General features: G+C 31.9%; 1 protein-coding gene across 1 annotated transcript in view; it reads left to right on the top strand.

Annotated features, from left to right (window-relative positions):
- The first annotated feature begins 6,869 nt into the window (after nt 1-6,869).
- Nucleotides 6,870-20,294, top strand: part of LOC130896315 (lachesin-like) — a 435,638-nt gene continuing 422,213 nt past the window's right edge. Inside the window, exon 1 of the mRNA XM_057804322.1 lies at nt 6,870-7,136. The gene's annotated coding sequence lies outside the window, so the exon portion shown is untranslated. The remainder of the gene's footprint in view (nt 7,137-20,294) is intronic.

Below are 20,294 nucleotides of genomic sequence, written 5' to 3'. Positions count from 1 at the left end.
TCGTAATACAGTAATACAGTAAACACTTTTCAGTCACGCTCAGAACAAACTCGGCACAGGTGGTGAATATAACCTACAATCTTTCTAACGAAAATCTGACCAACGTAGATACTGAAAACACGCGCTAGGACGTGTAATAGCGTGTTGTCGGTCTCTAATGATACATCACAATAATATGCAGATCTATTTAAAATAACTTTATAGATATTTATATAACACGTGTTAATACGTGTTAACAAAACACGTGTTAAAAATGTGTAGTAGTGATATTTCTTCAAGTGAAGAACTTAGTCATTAAAGTATAAAAAAAGTGGACCCATATGATTGTTTTGAAAGGAGGATTCTTGATGCGTGTCCAAAAATTTGCAGCATGACCCTCGTATATTCGATGATATAGTTCAGAATTGCACTAAAGATTTGATAACGAAATTTTGTTGACAGATAAAAGTTTGTGATCATTTCACACATATTTTATACAACGTTTCAAAGAAATCCCAGGGGTGATTTTAACCAGAGTTTAAAAATCAATTTGAAGCCTTCTTTGCAATTCAAATCACGTGACAGTAACTTCAAAATTCATTAAATATTTAACGTATTTTGAGAGATTGTATTTTTGCAAGGAAAATACTGAAACAAATGATAAATTAACAAGATTCAGTAATTATATTATTTATAATGGGGTTTACTATTTTTGAACGAGTATCATAAATGAGGTCGTCGAAATCTTAATGAAAATAGCTACAAAATTTTCATTATAATGGATGAAAAAATACATTGTGATTTGAACAGGTTCTTAATAGATGGGATTTTTCATTGAGTAGCAGTACGCGTTACATTAATGATTATTTGATGATTGTCTCTCGGAATCCCAGTCGAAGATACTCCGACAACCTCTCTTTTGTTCCCTCAGCTCAAAAGATCTCTGAGAGTCGTTACAATGAAGTTACCTACCGCATGGAAACCTCGATAGCAAAAGTTTCGTGATTTAGGATACTGGCAAATTGTACTATTCCGATCATTAAATTTTTGACTGCCGATCTGAACGCAAAGTTGCGAACCTATCCTGAGTTCAGGATACCCCATATAGTGCAAGACTTCTACTCGCGTACTTCGCGGATGGCTAGAGATTTTTTTTTTCAGAAATTGATTTAGATTTTTAGGGCAGATAGAAATTCTAATATAATTATTCAGTTCACATAACAACAGCAAATTTGAAGTTTAAATTCTGTCTATAGTAAATTAAAGGATATTGACCTATTCAACATGATATACAAAACTTTTTATGCACGCTCCATATCTATGCAAGGATGCCTTCTAAAGGAGTTCGATCTAAGTCTTAGTGAGCCGAGGCGTTGTATTCAGTTGCTCGTGAAGAACAGCGACAGAGAGGCGAGCGATCCATCCACACTATCGCACTCGCGTTCCCTCGTGTAACCTCTTAGAGAACTTGAATTCGGTGTTAAAAGTATTATGTTCTTATTCAATATTTGTATACATAATTCCATTAAAGTGTTATCTTCTTTTTGCAATGCATATCCACTAATGGATGTTCGCGATAACATTTTCCATCGCTTCTCTATTTCTTGCGGTGTGTATTAAGGATTGTATATCGTGTAGTCCTGTCCACTGCCTGATGTTTCACAGCCAAGATATTTTCTTCATTCCGATGTCTCTCATTCCTTTAATTTTATCTGTAAGTGCAAAAATTGATATTTGTTCTTTCGCATAATGTGACTTAGGTACGCCGTTTTTTTTCCTATTTAATTCAAATAATTTACGTTGTTTGCCGATGCGTCTCAGAATTTCTTCGTTTTTCAATCTAGCGGACCAAGGCACCTTAAGGATTATGCAGTGCCGCCATATCTCGAAAGTCTCCAACTTGTTAATCGCAGTCGTCTTCAATGCCCAGCCTTCCATGCCGCAGAGAAGCGACTAAACGTAGCCCTTCACGAACCTCAGTTGTTGGTAAAGATCAAAATCGGGAAAAGTAAGCACTCTTCGAAACCTCAAGAATGCCTGTTGGGCTTGTTTGATGCCCAGTCTTCAGGAAGCCAGAATCCCAGATATTTGAATTTATGCACCCTCTCTAAGGGAATGTTATGGTGGCGTTTTCAAACATTTTTATGTTTTTTGAAATAATCGTAAATTTTGTTTTTTTGATATTGATGTTTAGGCCCATTGATTTGCTCTATTCTCCTATCTTATTGACCAATTGTTGTAGATCATGCATATGATCAGTGATTAGGACGGTATCGTCCGCATAACGGATATTGTGAATCCGCGTCCCATTAACTTTGATTCCCATATCCATATCCTCTAAGGCCTCTTGGCACTATTCCATTCCAGTATAGGTTTACAATGCATCGGATGTCTTTCTGTTCTATATATCGAGCCTATTGAGGAGCGGCATTAGTTTGTGGTGCTGTACGCGATCGAATGCCTATTCATAATCTATGAAACAGAGGCAAACGTCCTTTCTCTGGGTATAGCAGTTCTGGATAAGCACCCAAATTATGAGTCGCTTATGTCTCTTTCGCATTTTAGGAATAATCTTTGGTGTATGATTCCAAAAAATATTTTTAGGCTAATAAGTCTATGGCCAAAGTGTTATAGAATTAGTATATTTATAATTGGTGACCTGAATCATTTCAACAAAAGATCATCGTTAAATTGAAAATAAACAAAAAAATTGTTTAATAATTGAAGGAATTTTTATGCAACGCTTGAATATTTTAAAATGAAAAATTGATGATTCTATTATTCAAAAACACTTACTGTATCGATTTGATTTCCAATTCAAATAATAAATATTCCAGATTTGCTCCACGTGGAGCAATTTACGAAAAAATTTTATATATGCGAGCAATAAAAAATAGAGTAGCAATGGAATATGTTTTGCTACTAAATATTGAATAAAAATGTTCTGAAAGTTATGAAAAATGAATAGAAACACGGACAATTGAATAGATGCCTACGCTACGTAATCAAGGAAATTTACTTAAAAATTAATGAATGCACATAAATATTCACTTTTTGGAATATATTGAATGTATTGGAATATAATTTACTGGATAACTGAATTATTATTTATTCGAAGAAATTGATAGAAGTATGAAGAGTTCTCAGAAATAACCACCAATCCCAACCAATCCCGTTGGGGTAGTAAATACCCCTGGGTCTCCGGGTTATAGTAAGAAGATTCTAAAAATATCTTAAAATTTCTGGAATGGCCTAGAAAGTTCTAGAATGAGAGCAAACTGATGTAATCGATCTAGAATGCTCTAGAAAGTTCTAGATATTTCCTGAATGATCTGAAAAGTTCCAAAATTTATTATGATCGATTTAGAATGTTCTAGAACGTTCTAGAAATTTTCCGAATGATTTGAAACGTACCAAATTGATTGTAATTTTACATGATCGATTTAGAATGTTTTAGAAAGTTCTAGAAATGTCCTGAATGATCTGAAAAGTTTTAAAATGAGTGCATACTAATGTAATCAATTTAGAATATTCAAGAGAAATCTAGAAATTTTCCTAATGATCTGGAAAGTTCCAAAATGAGTGCAAATTATCATGATCAGTTAAAAATGCTGAGGAACGTTCTAGAAATTTCACGAATGAACTGGAAAGTTCCAGTTTGAGTGCTTTATTACAAGCGAATTAAAATTTTGTAGAAAGTTCTAAGAGTTTTTAGATTGATCTGAAAAGTTCCACAATGTGATGAGTGTTATTACTTATAGAACCGAAAGAACCAAATCGAAGTGATTTGCATCTAAATATTCTATAGTGTTCTAGTACAGGAAATTGCGGTGTCTGATGGTATATATACCGAAATTAAATTCAAAAATGTGTCCTCTTATATATCTTATACCATTCATAATAAAATTGAGTTACGGAATGATCATAGTATAAATAAGCAATTACACTTTTGACGACGTTATTTATTCACTTCGGTGCGTCCAACAATATGTGTTGCTATAGTAATCACCGTTTGAAGTTTCTCAAAAAATCAGAAAACGTTTAAAAATCGCAACGAATCCCTTCGGAATAGCTTCCAGTTTAGAAATAAACGACGTAATAAGATCTCCACGCCTCCGAACACGCTGAAAACGCTGAAATACATTCGGAAGCAGTTTTCGACTTTCTGTGAAGAAAATATTAATTCCTTGAGATTTCCGACGAACACTTGGTAGATAGTTTTAACGACTGAAATTTGAATATGAAACGAGCGAGCTAAGGGTACTGATTTTGAGACCTATTCAAAGAGGTAGTTTTAAGGGTACCTATCAGAAACGCCCGTGAGGCTAAAAGATAAGAACTACGAATGCTTCCAGATGGAAAAATCCATTTCTGCAGTACTGACAACTAAAGTGATCAAAAAAACCGTTATGAAAAAAGTTCTACAAAATATCTACCATCGCGGTCGCGTGGTGTGGAAACGTATCAACCTTATGACAAGTTAAATTTTTCAATGACGAAATCCAATAAAACGTGTCGTTGTAACCTTAAATCACGTTTCATGGTATCCACCGATTTCTTTAGCTTTTTATTGAAATATATTGGATCATAGAAACTGAAATGGGACACGGCTAGAATCAAACTAGCATTCTATCGTGTGAAAGGACGAATTTGGAAAATTTTTTTCTCCGATTTGTTTATCTAGTCGCTGTACTATGTGGTTAGCCAGTCTTTCTGTAATTTCGTTATCAAATAAACTGATTACAATATGATGATATACACATTTATCAATTGATACTCAAGACCGAAATCATACTACAAACTTGAAATACAAATTTTGTTCTTAATGAAATTTTAATCTGATTGAAGTATGTCTTAACTAATTATCAAAGTACACGATACGCATCATGTAAAATGGGGTTTCTCTAAGGCACCCAGCTTTAACATTTGATCCCCCGGGTTAAAGACGCTGTTTAATCTTGTGACAGGTACATTCGCAGCTTTACATATCCTATTAGTTGCGTATCTTGAATTTACCTGGGTAAAATTTGAGGAACAATCGAATTGCTGGTATATTTTTTCTAAAATAATCTGTCAAGTCTGATTTATCATAATTGGATCTATTCTGAGAAGTAAGACAAATCTGGTTGGACGTTCCAGCTGACTTTGTTTTATTTTCAATCTTATCATAATATTGGGACTAGATTCTGGATAACATTATACCTAGGCTCTATGGGAAATAATTCATAGATTGGTATAAAGATCATGGAAATCTATATCAAGTACTAAGCATTTTTTTCGCGCTAGTTCCATGAATATTATTCACATAATACGTGAAGTTTCTTCCTGAGCTTTGCATCTTGGATCCTGTTGATTTCATCTTATGTCCATTACTTTGAGGTACTTTATAGTATACCAGTGTCCAGTAATAAACCCTTCAGTACTTTGAATGGCGCCTTGGAGAGAGTTTTGGTATATCACATACCACCTGTTCCGAAAACTGTACTTATATCAGACTTCTGATAACAAAATTGGATATAGGGATCGGGAAGACTGGTACCGTACTCATGACAGTACTTTTCGCTAAAACTTCTCGTTATGCCATCTACCCTATCATTTCCATGGATACGAGAATGGTCCTGTACTTCCGTCTTTTTATTTATCCTTTACAGTCTCAGCCTGCGTATATTTTTGCTTGCAGATCAAAGTCCTCTGTTCTTGTCGCTACAAAAAGTTGCTTCTGCTTCTAGTTAAGTTTTAAACTCATATGTTTTCAAAATGGGTCCTTTCAGATTCAGGACAGTTATATTCGTCATATTATTGCAAAAGAAATCAATAGATCGACCTTGTAGGTATTCATAACAAAAAATATGGTTATTTTTCTTAAATCGAGTTGATTTTCTTAGAATAGTTTATCCATTGTGAAATTATGAATTTTTCTTCTGTAGACTTAACCACATATACTGGAACCCAGGTTTACTTGAGACAAACTAAAATAACTTAAATAAAAAAATCTTAAATATAGTCAGTTTAAAAACTCGATATCATGTGCTTATTGAATTACGCCTAGCATATGAAAACCTTGGATGGTGTTGTTCATAAAAATAAAAACCTTCTATTATATTCAAACTCGGAGAAACTATCGCGAAAAATTTAAACTTTATATCAAAAATATGATTAGATAGAGTATTCATTAAATCATTGGAGCTTAAAGCAATAGTAACTGTCATAAGTATCTTGGTATTATTTTTTTTTTCGGTATTATTCTTCTACCTAGTTGAAAACGGCTGTTTATATATTGAAATCAGAACGATTGAATTGTTAACCTTAAGCACAACAATTTGTTTCTGTAGTTTTCCATGCTTCCCGACTTAATATTATATTGCTTGTTTTTATTGTCATTTAGACGTTTCATTATACTGAACATAATCTATATTCATTACTTTTTTCTTTATAAAATGTACTTGTAAAATTTTTTTAATAGGCTGAACATCATATAAGAATAACTAGAGTTCACAGTGTGGAAAATAGATTTCGGGCTTTTTCAGTTTTCAGACACCTTTAAGTCAGTCAAATATAGAAGTTCTCAATTGAAACGTGCCCATAGAATTTATTGATATATACCATGAATTTTTCCAAATAAATTTCTGTTCTTCACATTCTACATATCCAGTTTGTTATCGAAAATATTTAAATAAAACTGATTCTAACCGAGGCTAAAATAAACAATCCTTGTCAATCCCTATTTGATCTAACTAATATGTGATAGAATAACATTCCATCAAACGACTTTTATAATTCGAGCCCGCTGCATCCTGAAGAATGCTCCTGTTCCCGATCCTTTATATAAGTGGTGCGCAGGCTCCTAACAAATGGTGGGGGGCTCAATCCGGGCGCAGCCGTTGGCTCTTACAGTATCATACGCGCACTTCGACGCTCCACTTGCGGGAAATTATCGGAAAATCGCCGAAAAGCCGACGAAAACCACGTCGTGAACCGATATAATAAGTGATTGATGAAATTTGAAAAAAAAAATGAAAGGCTGTAACTATTAACTATTTGTTGGGTTTTGTTTGGTGACTGAGTGTAGTAGTGGGTGATGCTTTCGGTTATTGATGTGTTTCTTCTTGTGGATATGTGCATCATCTTCAGGGGACACTTCCTAAATTTTAGCGAATGTAAATATTCATTTGTTTTTATAGACTATGTATTCGAAGCATTTAGATCACAGGTTAATGAATCATTCTAGTGAAATGTAATAATAATCGAAGAAAAATTTTCAAAATAAGAGACATTTTCGAAATAATTAAATAATTATTTTGGCTTGATCAAATTTTAAATTATGTATGAAATATCACTGAATATTTATTAGAAAATTGTGGTTCACCACTGCATTTATTCATTTATTTCCCTGAAATTCATAGAGATAATTCCTTCAGGGAATTTTCCAGAATAGCGGGATTGAGTTGTTGATGATCTAATCGAGAAAAATCATTTGTTGGTAATTTCTAGTACAATTCCAATGCTTGTTTCAATTCTCTCCATACCTAACGTGGTTCTTTGAAAAATGTATTTGTGGCATAAGTTTTCCCGATGTTATTCCTTTGCAAGTAGCTCTTGCTATTTCGATATTGGCATAACCTGAAGAAGTCTCTTATAGGCAATGGAAGGTGATAGTTAATTCATAAAAATATGATGAATATTATCATAAATAAATTACTGAGTGAAACATTTTCCTCCCTCTTCTCGGATTCTATTTTTGGTTTTAGAGAATGTTAGATGTTTCCATGAGACATAATGACGAATAACTGTGAATCAATATTATTGTCAGCAATATTGAATTTTCCAAAAAATTACTGAGGAGTATTTGTATTACAAATTCTAATAATGGCGCATGATTATAGGTGCATAATGTACCACCAATTTACATACATGGTGTAGAAGAAGTATTCATACTGTCACTAGAGGACAAATGATGATATTTTTCAAAATGTTTTTTCTATACTGACATAAATTGGGACTATTTCCTGAAATTATTTCCAACCAATAGTAATTAAACAAAAAAATTTACATTTACATACATTTAATAGCGATTTTTTAAATAAACATGGAAAAATTGGGATAAATTGGTGTTGCTATATTATACAGGGTGCTTCGTCACTTGATTCAAAAATTCGGTAGTAAATAGATGACGTGAAAATAATTGTATACCACTATATGAAGGCCAAGGGCGGTTCATGTCCAATAGTTAACAATCCGTAACTTTTACAGGGACAGCCTGAACATTCCAAAGATAGCAAAAATGAATTTTCTAATTGAATTCTTAACAAAAAGGTAACTCAATAAAATTTATGGCTTAGGTTTAGGAGATACGTAGATTTTCAATATGGAAGATATTTCTTTGAACCTGGAATCAAGTTCCGGAACGCCCTGTATGAGTTTAATCTGGATGGAGTCATTTAATTTTGATAAAAAAGCAGATAGAGTTCTCAATAGGGATTTAGGATACTTGTTGCTCCATTTTCTCATAATACGATGTTCAAATTTGACTTTCGACAAAGTCTAACAAGAATTACTTCCAATGCACTCCACCAAAAATTATTCTCATTGATGTTTCATTAATTCACTAGGTGTCCATTTTTGACAAATTTGCTTAACACAACAAACGAAACATGTTTAGTTCTGCCAGATAATCTCAGTCAATACTAAAAATAATACAATATCCTGAAGAAATAATTCACCTGATTTTAAGCAAATGGCAAGAAAGCGACGCCTTATGGTGTCAAAAATATTGTTGTTCACACAAAGTAGGATACGACGATAAATTTTTGGTGTTTGGATCAGTGAATTTGTGTTATTCACAAATGAATCGACTTTTGGCAATAATATTGTAATTAATAGACATTTTTCACTATTATGAACCTGAAAATGGAGTTTACTATTTTTTTGATATTCACTTGAATAAATGGGAATTCCTAAGATTCTTGATGCCAGACTACTCAGAACTTTTGAAGTATGCTCCTTCAAATATCAGAGCAAAAATTTGGCTACAGTTAGATGGCACACCGAAACGTTTTCAATTAAGTCTAGGAAATTATCTGAGACGAGAGTTTCCACAAGGATAGAAAGGGGAGTTGATCACCCTAATACCCAGATTTAGCTCTATGGATCTCTTTTTGTTGGGACACGTGAAATATATCATCTACCCACCCACTACTGCCAATGATATGTGAGTGACTGTTGTTAGTTTCACTTGACCATATTAATTGAATTCATCGGGATAAAATCCATAATCCAGCTCTTGATTTCCACAAAAAATGAATAACTCAAAAACGGCAAAACCTAGGTTTACGTAACATAATGCCTGATGTGGAGATAAAAAATATATTTCACCACTTTTGCGACCTTCCGTATGGTTGGTAGTCATAATTAATGTTCATATGGCTATGAAAAGAATATTTTGAAATATATTACCGGTTGCTGACAAGAAAACGTATAGGTGAATTGCCCTGTATGATTCCTTAAATTCGTTGAATAATTTCTATCGATTACTTTTTATATTTTTCTTGGGTTAAAACAGTCTCCACCAAGTTTGCTAATATTCTACGATGATTTTTTATCTCACCATCCACTCGAGGGTTTATCTCCATTCACTATAACATGTCGATGTGTTATACGTGACCAACTTGAAAACAAATCATAACAACTTTTCTTCTCTTCTATAATTTGATTTTCAAGGATACTATTTTCCGTGTTGCTCCATGAATATATCAATTTATATTGAGGACTCATAAAGTATCAAAGTTCATGTAAATTAGCTTGAAAAGAAACAACGTTCCATCTCTCTAAAATTGCTTAAGAAACTAGTTTGTGATTGCCAATATTGATAATAGCAATAACTTTTGATTGAAAAATATATTTTCGTATCTTAAATGAGTTTAAAAACAAGTAAATTAGCGATACGTGAGTTTTCTCAGTGAAGAAGATTTTAAGCGTATAAATTAAATTTTAAATTCTTTTAATTCTACTAAACACAATAAAAATATCATTCCGTTTGATAACAATAAGCAATAAAACCATCGCCTCTATTTTTAAAAGCATATGTGTACAAAAAAATTCCAATATTTTTGTTAAATATTCTCAAATCGGCTCTATTCTCACATAAAAGCTGTGGAATAGAATTTACCAGCTACCATTGATCCTTTTCATGATAAATTTGTTCATTTATTTCGAGGCTTTCTCTTTGGAATAGCGGCGTTTTGAAGAATACCTATTGTTATTTTGTCGATGATTGAATATCATCAACGAGAAAAATAGTGTGTCCAAATACGCTTTGATGATGGCTATCGAATTGGAAAGTTTTTTATGGGAAAGATTTAATTGAAACAATTCAACGAACTATCAAGTGACACCTATGAGAAAATTTCTTAGAACTGATTTTATAGGAAGTATCACCCACAACAATTATCAGAAAATATAAATCTTTCTCGTTTTATAAAATTATAATAACTGCCCATTAAAAAACTCGCTAATAAACCTCCCGTTTTAGGTAACCAGAAAAAGTTTAATAGATTTACCAGGATATTTTAATAGATCCCGAAATCATTTTGGAAAAGTAACACATCTTTCTACGTTTAATGTTGTAACCAAAGTTATAGAGAATTTTCACAAAAAGAACATCTCGCGCTTGTCATGAATAAATATAAGTTTGAATTTCTGATAAATGACCATGTTATGTTAAATTTTATGTTTTATTATTTTGCTTGCAATTTCCACACAATATCCCAATTGTATGAATGATTTATTCGTAGTTTTAGTTAGCTTATGGTCAATTCTGCAACGAAAATGATGCAGTTGAATGAAAATACCGCAGGTTTATACGGCCTGACAATCGTACGATTTTCCAGTTAGTTGGACGATAAACTCAAAATAAAAATTGGTTCTGAAACATCTGCTGGCTTAATTTTTTTCCAATGAATGTCAATAGAAATAACAAAAAATAATGTAAGTGTATGATTGTATGGAATGACCAGTATGGACCATAGAATTGTTGGAAATAATCACCATTATTTAACAAGCAAAGTTCATATCGTTCATATCGTTTCTTCAAGTTGATTGAATTATTTGGAATGGCATGATTTTTCTCTTTCGGTTCTAATATACTTTATACTCTCTTTATCAAATAACACTTTTACCAACCAGAAGAGCCACAGAAACGTGTCCAACGATTTTAAATCTAGACTATTTGATTACCATATTCAACTAAGCGATCAAATTGGCCTCCTAATTGTTCCAAAACTCAAAAAACTCTATGAGGAGATATCATATATTGTGCTACAAAAAATAGTAGTTTCAAATGTTGATCTACTTGAGGCACGCTTTTTTTCGAAAAAAGTACATTTTTATGATAAGAAGTTTGAAAAGAAATATGTGAAGCAGCGCCAAGGAAGATCGTTTCCGCTTAGGTGGTCCACCTGTATGAGATATTGACGTTACAAAGAAAAGAGTAAAAAACCAAGCCAATACCCGACTCCAGATTCCAGATTAACGTTGAGTGGAGGTGTATTAACTGGTCCTTGTCTTGCCAAAAGATGACGCGTTGTTACTTGCGATAAATAATGCATTTATCCGAACAATGATGGAAAATTAATGGTTAGGACAATTATCAGAGCCTGTTGCAAAGAAAGGTCGATTCGAGCGGAAAGTCTTGTTTTGTGTTCAGTCGAATTGTGAAGATTTAACGTACTTCAAAATCGGGGGTGGAGATCCATGAAAATTTATTTGGTTACCATAGTGGGGAGCTGAACTGTTGGCATAACTTTTCCTATCAATATAGGTTGAAAATATTTTAAAAAGCTCATTTCTTTAGTACCGTTACAAACTTATTAATAAAAAAAGAAGTAGATTGAATACCACAGAAAGGGAAGATTTAAGGTTATTCCTCACAAAACTCAAGCCAAATAATGGTAGTTTGCTATCAATCCATCAAGTACAGGGTCCTTCACGACGAGCTGAATCGATATGCTGCGACTAGTGTTCTGAAAATTTTCATGCATGGGTTTTCCAAAATGCTAGTTTCAGCTAAAATAATTATATATCTAAGTTTAAGTGAGTCAGGTCTAATATTTTTGAGATTTGGACAAATTACACTCACAGGTCTTAAAATCTGTGAAAACCTTGATATACAGGGTGTTCAGAACATGGTGTTGAATTTCGCTCTCTATAAACTTCGGAAACTTTATTTTTTCAAATAGTAACCCCCATTTTTCTCTTTAACTTAAAAGCACTTCGTTAGTAAATTCATATATCTCAAATTAACGGTTTTTAATTGTCGGAGTGGCCAAAAAACAAAACATATTAACAAACAAACAATGAAACCTGCTTGACGTTTAAACGTTGCAAAAGTGTTCATCGTGTCCCGTTTAGGATAACACTAACACATTCCTCGTATATTACTAGCAAATTGAAATAATCTTCATTAATGAATCCCAAACAGGACATGATGAACACTTTTGCAACTTTTAAACGTCAAGCTGTTTTCTTTGTTTGTTTGTTGATATGTTTTCTTTTGGTCGCTCCAGAAAACCGACAATTAAAAACCATGAAGATTTCAGTTTTTTCAAGTTTCTTCATTTGAGATATATGAATTTACAAATAAAGTCCCTTTCATTTAAAGCGTAGAATCTCTTGGTAAAGTGAAAAATGGGGGTTGTCATTTAAAAAAATTAAGTTTTCGAAGTTCTTAGATATCAAAATTCGACACCATATTCTGAACACCCTATATAAATTTTTTGGAAGCTGTAAGTGTTATCTGTCCAAATCCCAAAAATATTGGACCTGACTCACTTAAATTTAGAAATATAATTTTTTTAGTGGAGGGCTATATTTGTCCAAAAATTTCAAAAATGTGAAGTAATTAAAAAATGGTGGACTTTAGGCATACTATGTCTTGTATAAAGTTATATTGAAATTTTGCGTAGATTCCGAAAATTACATTAAAACCCTAGCATTTCGTTTAAAATAACGCAGTTCGGGTCCACTTCCATATACATACAAGTTTTGCTTCTCTGATACCCACTCACAACCCATTCAATTGAAATTCAATTTAGAATTTGCTTGTTTGATTTTATTATTAAAAAATCATGCATATCAATCAATCAATTCTAGCATATTTTTTTCGAAAACTGTTAATTCGTCGTTGAAACGCAAGTTTTCATAGATAGATCTAATCATCACTTTTTGCCGAGATTTTGAAGTTGGTAGTAATGTTCACCGGATAAAACGAAATTTTCAATTTATCGTAACGTTAGAAGTGCAAACCTGTGAAATTAGATAACAAAGCAATACACTAGAACAACTGAAGTTCAAGACCTATATCCACGGCATCTTCCCAGTGCAAGAAATACTCAAGATCATTTTGTACTTTTCTTTTGAAAAAAGGCGATATTGTATTTGTGATAATAGAGTTACTACAAAATACTTATACTTTGTCATCTATCAAATTTCAGTTTGTAAAATCATTTTGAAATTGACAATATTTTCAAAATTAATGAAGGTAAATTAAAGCGGAAAACTCAGCATTTGATTAAAGCTTATTATGTGATCAGATTTCTAGATAGAAAATGAATTTATAATTCAAATTAGATACAATAACCAAAATAATGAATTCATTCAATTCGACTTATTCAAGTTGTATACAAACTTGTACTCTATATTTATTTAAAAGTATTCATAATATTCTTAATTTAAAAACTTAGAATTGTGTGGTACTTTACTGATTACGGACATTTTTCTAGATAGATATTTGATAGATATTTTCCGTATGATTTAAAATTTTTTTCGAGCTGCAAGTCTTTTTTCAATTGATTAATATCGTTTCAAATTTCTTATTTGGTATTATTTAAAGCTCATATTATACTTTGCTCAATATTTTTTTTATTATTAAGGTGTTTTCTAACTTCCCCAAAAACAATAAAGTTTTATATGTTCTTTTTTAACTCTGGGGAGCTATGCGGGTACTTATACGACGTTGACATTGTGTAAAAGTTCTCAAGAGCTATCTTAATATTCCGGTTTTCACGTAGTCCCAAATGATTTTAAAGTTGTTGGCTAGCAGCTAGACTTTCTTCAAACTTGACCGAACTCCTTGTGGATTTAAACTTTTACGGATCACTTGTTTTCAATGTATTGAAAAAAGTTTAGTCTTCTCACCTCCAGACCACATATAAACTTATATATAAAAAATTTGCTGGAATTTTGAAAAGTTTTCGAAGATATTTAATATAATAGAATCATTTTTTATCAATTTACATAAATAAATAAATAACATATGAAAATGAAAGTCCATAATTCGATGCTTGAACATATGAGGTAATGAATACTGAAATTGGGCAATCAATTGTGATTACTGTCAAATATAAGCAAAACGTACGGGATCTGATCAAAAACTTCAATTTTAAGTACCAATCACGAATTTTATGTGTAATTCAGAAACAGAAATGAGTCAGTGAATGGCAAGGAATGCTCTGGATATCCTTGGATCACAAAAACAGAGTTTAAATATGCAAAAATTAACAAACCAATTTTATAGACGATTAACTATACTAGGGCTTAGTAAATATTATCTCTAACTCTCGTGTAAAAAAGAAGTGATATGAAAATTTAACCAATACAATTATTTTCTATCGAGGGATTGTATTATTCCACTAATCGCTTTTGATTCACGATGTTTTGACCGCTGGAAATCTCATATAAAATGTTTTCACACCATTCCTGATACTAATATTTTCCTATCTTTCTATTCTCCTATCTTCTTGAGAAGCTTCATATCTCACATAATCTTTTTGGCGATCTGTGTGATCTCGTTGTATTTGATTTTTATTTCTATAATTTTGCTCATCGGTTTTCTGAAATTCTTTCAACCTGATCTTCCAACCTTATTTATATTCTCTAGCCCATCTCACCACATATTGAATACCTAGTTATTATCTAATATTTGGACTTCTCTTAATATCTTAGGGGCTCACGCGTTATCAGGGTTTTAAAATTTTGTTACTTCTTCATTCTAATTGTACCTCGTAATAATTTGGAAAGGTAAGTAGACTCAAAAAAACCAAGGGTTTGGTAGAATTTTTGATGGTTAAAAAATATTAGACATTAAGGAACTTATTTGTATCCAAAAAAATCTCGAAAAATTACTGAAGAATATTGAGAATGACATACAACTATATCATCAGATCAGTTATTAGAAAATTCTCCCTTATTTGAAAAATTGTCGGAAACAAAAATACAAAGCAGCCTAGGCAGCAAGGAAAATATGTGTATATTTAACGAGCGAACAGCACAGCCTTAGTTTAATCGCTTCAAGAGTGGAGATTTAACGCTTGTAGATCGTTTAAGCTCAGGTCGTCGACTTTGGGACATTGAAGTTACGAGGTAAACCAACCTAGTATCGCCGATTATCGGACTCCCTTGGACCTTCTAAATATACCTTGAATCACTATTCCAAATCATTGGGTGAAAATGGTCTAAAGTCCACATGTGAATCTAGAAAATGGAGTTTTATGCTTATATTATACCCCAATTTTCGATACTTATCCAATAAGTTAACTGAGATCAGATATTGAGCTTGGAAGGGGCACTGGCATGTATGGACCATGTGGAATCGGCCGTGTAACTGCAAGATACATTTGCGTAGATTATTTTATTTTTATTTTTAGCATTGAAACCTTTCACATTTTTACAGCTAAAAAAAATAATCAATATGATTTGTCTGCTCTCTCCATATCATAGGTCTACCGGAAAGTAAAGATTGTCTTTTGTGGTATGTCCACTGTCGTAATTGTTCAACACAAATAGTACCAAATACTTGCGGAGTCCACGGTTTTAGTTGTATTTTGAAGCCAAAATAAGCATTATACGAGTTTTCAACAAATTCAGTGATTTTCTGTTTTTGCTTTAAAGTCATAAAGTTTCCACAGATATAACAAAATGTATCCGCATTATTATGACACTTTCTTGAAAAGTAACTTGTTTGCATGTAACCTGTTTCGAATGGGTGTGTCGTTGTTGCAACTAATATATTTTCTCAAGGGAGGAGATTCGAGAAAATTATAAATCGTCACAAAGAGAGGTTACTCGAGCGGAAAGTCGTGTCGGGTGTCTGGTGGAATTAAGTATGAATGTATGAAAATTTATTGGAGAAATATCTTACACGAAATAAGATCGAAGAAGTAGATGGAATTGAACTATCACCATAATCAGCATTCAGTTTAATCTTCACTCTACTCTACTAGTATATTCAAATCTATGGAAAAATTTTTATATCAAAAAATGGATACGTTGAAAATTTCTCAAAGAGCTAGCTGAATATTGGATGATGGAAACCAACGAATAAGATGGACTATGCTTTAAATATGAAGACTTTTTTATGATAATTCATTAAACTAATTAGAAAAGATGTTCATGAAAAACTCATTCTTCATAGATAAATTCTTATCGTATACATAGTCGAACTATCAGAATACTTGTATCACTGGAGTATATAATTTCAACATAAATTTCTCAAATTTTTATTAAAGCAAATTGACTGAATTTCTATCAATTCCCACTAGCTTTAAATGAATTTTCTCTGCTCAAAATAACCGCTCAAAGTTACTTCGGAAATACTTCTAATTATAAAAAGTCTCATCCACGTGGTACGATCAAATGGTATTTTGAATAACAAGTTTCGTTTCCGTATATGGTTTTCGCTAGAGGTTATTTTATAATAGTATATCTTATTATATAAATTTCAAAGAGAAACAAGTTCAAAAATTATCTCTACTAACAACGTTCAGCAACCTCATTTTGATACTGATCTAAAAAGGTGTATAACCGTCAAGTTTATTGCAACGTTTTATTGATGTTTATCATCGTCCATTGCAATTAAATTGTTTTTAATTCCATAACACTTTTTTTATTTATATTTATATATATATATATATATATCCAATTAGTATGAAATGTATTAGATTTTTATGGATACTTGACACAAACTATCTGATAGTGCCAGCGAAGAACGTCTCTAGCAGTGCCGATGCCGTTGTCCGTCGCCTGGAATATATGAATAAGAAAATGGATAGGGTAGAGATCCTGAACGAAATACCTGTTTGAATACTAGATGAATTTTATTATTATTCTGAATACTGATGAGCGATCCACTGACTGAAAAAGGTGTACAAAAATGAAATAGAAGAAATAGGAAGTGGGAAGCTTTTTATTGTGATAGATGCATATTTTAATTAGTTGATGGAGATGATAGAATACAGAATGGAAAACTCTACAAAGTGTTTGGTTGGAAAAATTAAAAAAGGGTACTATGAGTACTATTTGGCAAACATAATCATATCTACGGAATAAGTTCTATGATGAAGGAACGACTAGGAATCCGGCTACAATTTGTAAAACGTTCCAAGTATTGTAAAATGGATAGAATAAATGCATTAAAATAATGAAAATAAAAATAAGGCTTCTCGGGCATCATAAAGCGGAAAATTCGATTTTCAACACTTATATACTTTTTTGTAAAGTCAAGGATATTTCTAAATCACCCGGTATTCGACACTAACTTGATGTATTATTGGACGTGGTTATCATTGGAGATAAGAAAGAGTTTAATTTTGGTGTTAAATTTTCCGGAATTCCCTCTAAGATCCAGGGACTTTTAAGAATAATAAAATAACAATGCGCATAGTCAACGGATATTATCTCAAGAAGTATCAACAGTGGTGTGTTTAATGGAGGAATGCGATCCATCCAGACAGGAGACGAGAACGAATATTTATACTCTTACATTAACCACCTGCCCAAGAAATTTACCTCTTTAGAGGAAATACAATTAGGAATCTGTGGTTTTAATACCGTTACTGAGTTGATTGTATGCTGGAAAAATGATAAGAGAAGTAGATGGGGATAAAACCATGGTTAACGTACTGCCACAATTTTATACCTCGGTTTATTTTTATTGATGATGATACGAGACCAATTCGAGCTGTAGTGGTTTCAGAAAAAATTGAGAATCGAGGTTTTCCCATCTACCGCTACCACCAAAGTCACTCTGAATTAATTCTACAGAGAATTCTTTGGATTTTGAATATAAATGAAGTAGTACCAACGCATATTTATATAAACCGGAAATCAAATTTTGAGATAGTGAATCATTTAATGAAATGAATGAACTTTTAGAATCTGATTAAGAATTTATGAAACGATTTATAATAATTTTAGAACGATCGCCACTTTTTTTAATATTGGCGTCTTTTTGCGTGAAATGTGAGTTAGAATAAACATTTCAATATTAACTTGACAACAGAATTATTTCTTCTCTCTATTTCTACCAAGCTACGAAGAGCATAGATCTCTTATTTTTGCGAAATAGTACATATGAATAAGAAGACGTCCTAATCTCAAATTTTTCAGTCGAAACTCTATTTCTGTAGGTAATATGAATGAATTTTCACCTTCTTTCTATTCATCGAATAAAAAAATATTTCTATTATTCTCCCTTGAAAATATTGCATATAATTTCTGAAATAATTCTTCTCGTTTTCAATCAAAACGTGTGTTGACGTTATACGAACACAAAAGGTATTTTTCGCCCTGGTTCTTGGCACAGCAATATCTTCTAGTTCGTACACAGTCAAATCCACATTTCAGCGACACTTCAAAGAATTCATCGTGAAAATGTAACGTTTTTGTGCTTGTTCGTCTCACTGATACTTGCCCTATTTTTCAGAAAATTGCCTGGGGACGAGTCATTTATTGTATCTGCTTCGACTTCAGTCATAATAAAAAGGAAGAAAAATAATTCGATATTAAATCCTGAGTTTACGGTAACACTTTGAGTGGATGGAGTCATTCCATGAAAATATTTCCGGTATCAGAAAGTTCGTTCAAAAAACATCTGGATTCAATAAATTCCTTTATTTTACTTCCTACTATTGTTTTGTTAGAAATTTATACGTAATAATTTTCGTTTCTATTCACCGAAAAGGGAAGTGCAACATTCATTATTCCTATTAACAGAAGTTAATTAACGTGATATTTTGATTTCAAAATAGACGGTAGAATGGAAACAAACTTAATTTTCATTGGAATACCTACTGATATTATACACAGATTTCCAGAATTCTTACGAAATTATCGATGTCGAGGCAGATTTCTTGGACCTATGGAATTGAACTGATCAGTACTAACATCTGATACACCTGTACTTAAGCTGTAAATACGTAAATTATTATTCTATTCTTTCATTGGCTTTACAAAAATATTTTGGTCTTTTCGTTGCTTTTTTATCAATAAATTTAATTGTCTCCTGATTTTTTCCTAAATAAAACTATGATTTAGATTTTATGAGGCTTTATTAAAAATAGGATGAATTGGAATATAATTATATCTATATCATTATTCCTGATGACTAAATCAGGACAAATTGATTTCTCTTTGAATTGTTTAGTTCCTTTGAGAAATAGCCGGTAGCTATTGATACAACGGCCATTCTGTAAATTTGGAAATGCCACGTAACTAGATTGGTTAGATCAGAAAAAGAAATAAATATTCTTATCTGGCGAGTTTAAAAAATTAATTAACACCTGTCGAGTGTTGTTTTGGTATGTTTATACAATGTGGAATCTAAGAAAATATTGTATTTCATTAAGCAGTAATTAAAAAAATATATTATAACCCTCACAATCTTTTTATTCGGGCAATACGTTTGTTTATCTATTTGTCTTTTTTTACTGGTAAGGTGTTATCAGGAAAGCCCTAGTCGAAATTTATAAAACGGTTAAAATTCTCGGCTTGCACAGCACATTTATAAGTTTTAATTCCAATCTTCAATTTCCATAAACCACAAAATATATCAAAATATATGAAGAAGTTACTAAAATATTAAAACCAGTCATGATTACTTCTCGTTCATTTTGGTAGCGAATTAAAATTTTTAAAGGCCCATCTATTCTTAAATCTTGTTTTCGGCACATTACAATATTCTATTCAACACTCCGAATAACACATTTCGTTGCAAGAAACCTTATTATAAAATATTCCGTTTATCCAATAGGATTTTATAAATCAAATTTCCTTATCTCAATAATTTCTATGTTGTCCTCAATATCTTTTGTTCTTTTAATTCAGAATTTCCATAGTAATTTTTCTGTGGCAATTAATGGTATTTGGTCTTTCGATATCAATAATCTTCTTCCATATCTTTTCATCTAGAATTTCTTTCAGAATATTTAACAATTATAAGAATACAACATATTAAAATATGTTTTTGGTTTGTATTTAATCGAATA

Source organism: Diorhabda carinulata, chromosome 7 (genome assembly GCF_026250575.1).
Source record: "Diorhabda carinulata isolate Delta chromosome 7, icDioCari1.1, whole genome shotgun sequence".
NCBI lineage: Eukaryota > Metazoa > Arthropoda > Insecta > Coleoptera > Chrysomelidae > Diorhabda > Diorhabda carinulata.
This window is presented reverse-complemented; position numbering and strand designations above follow the sequence as displayed.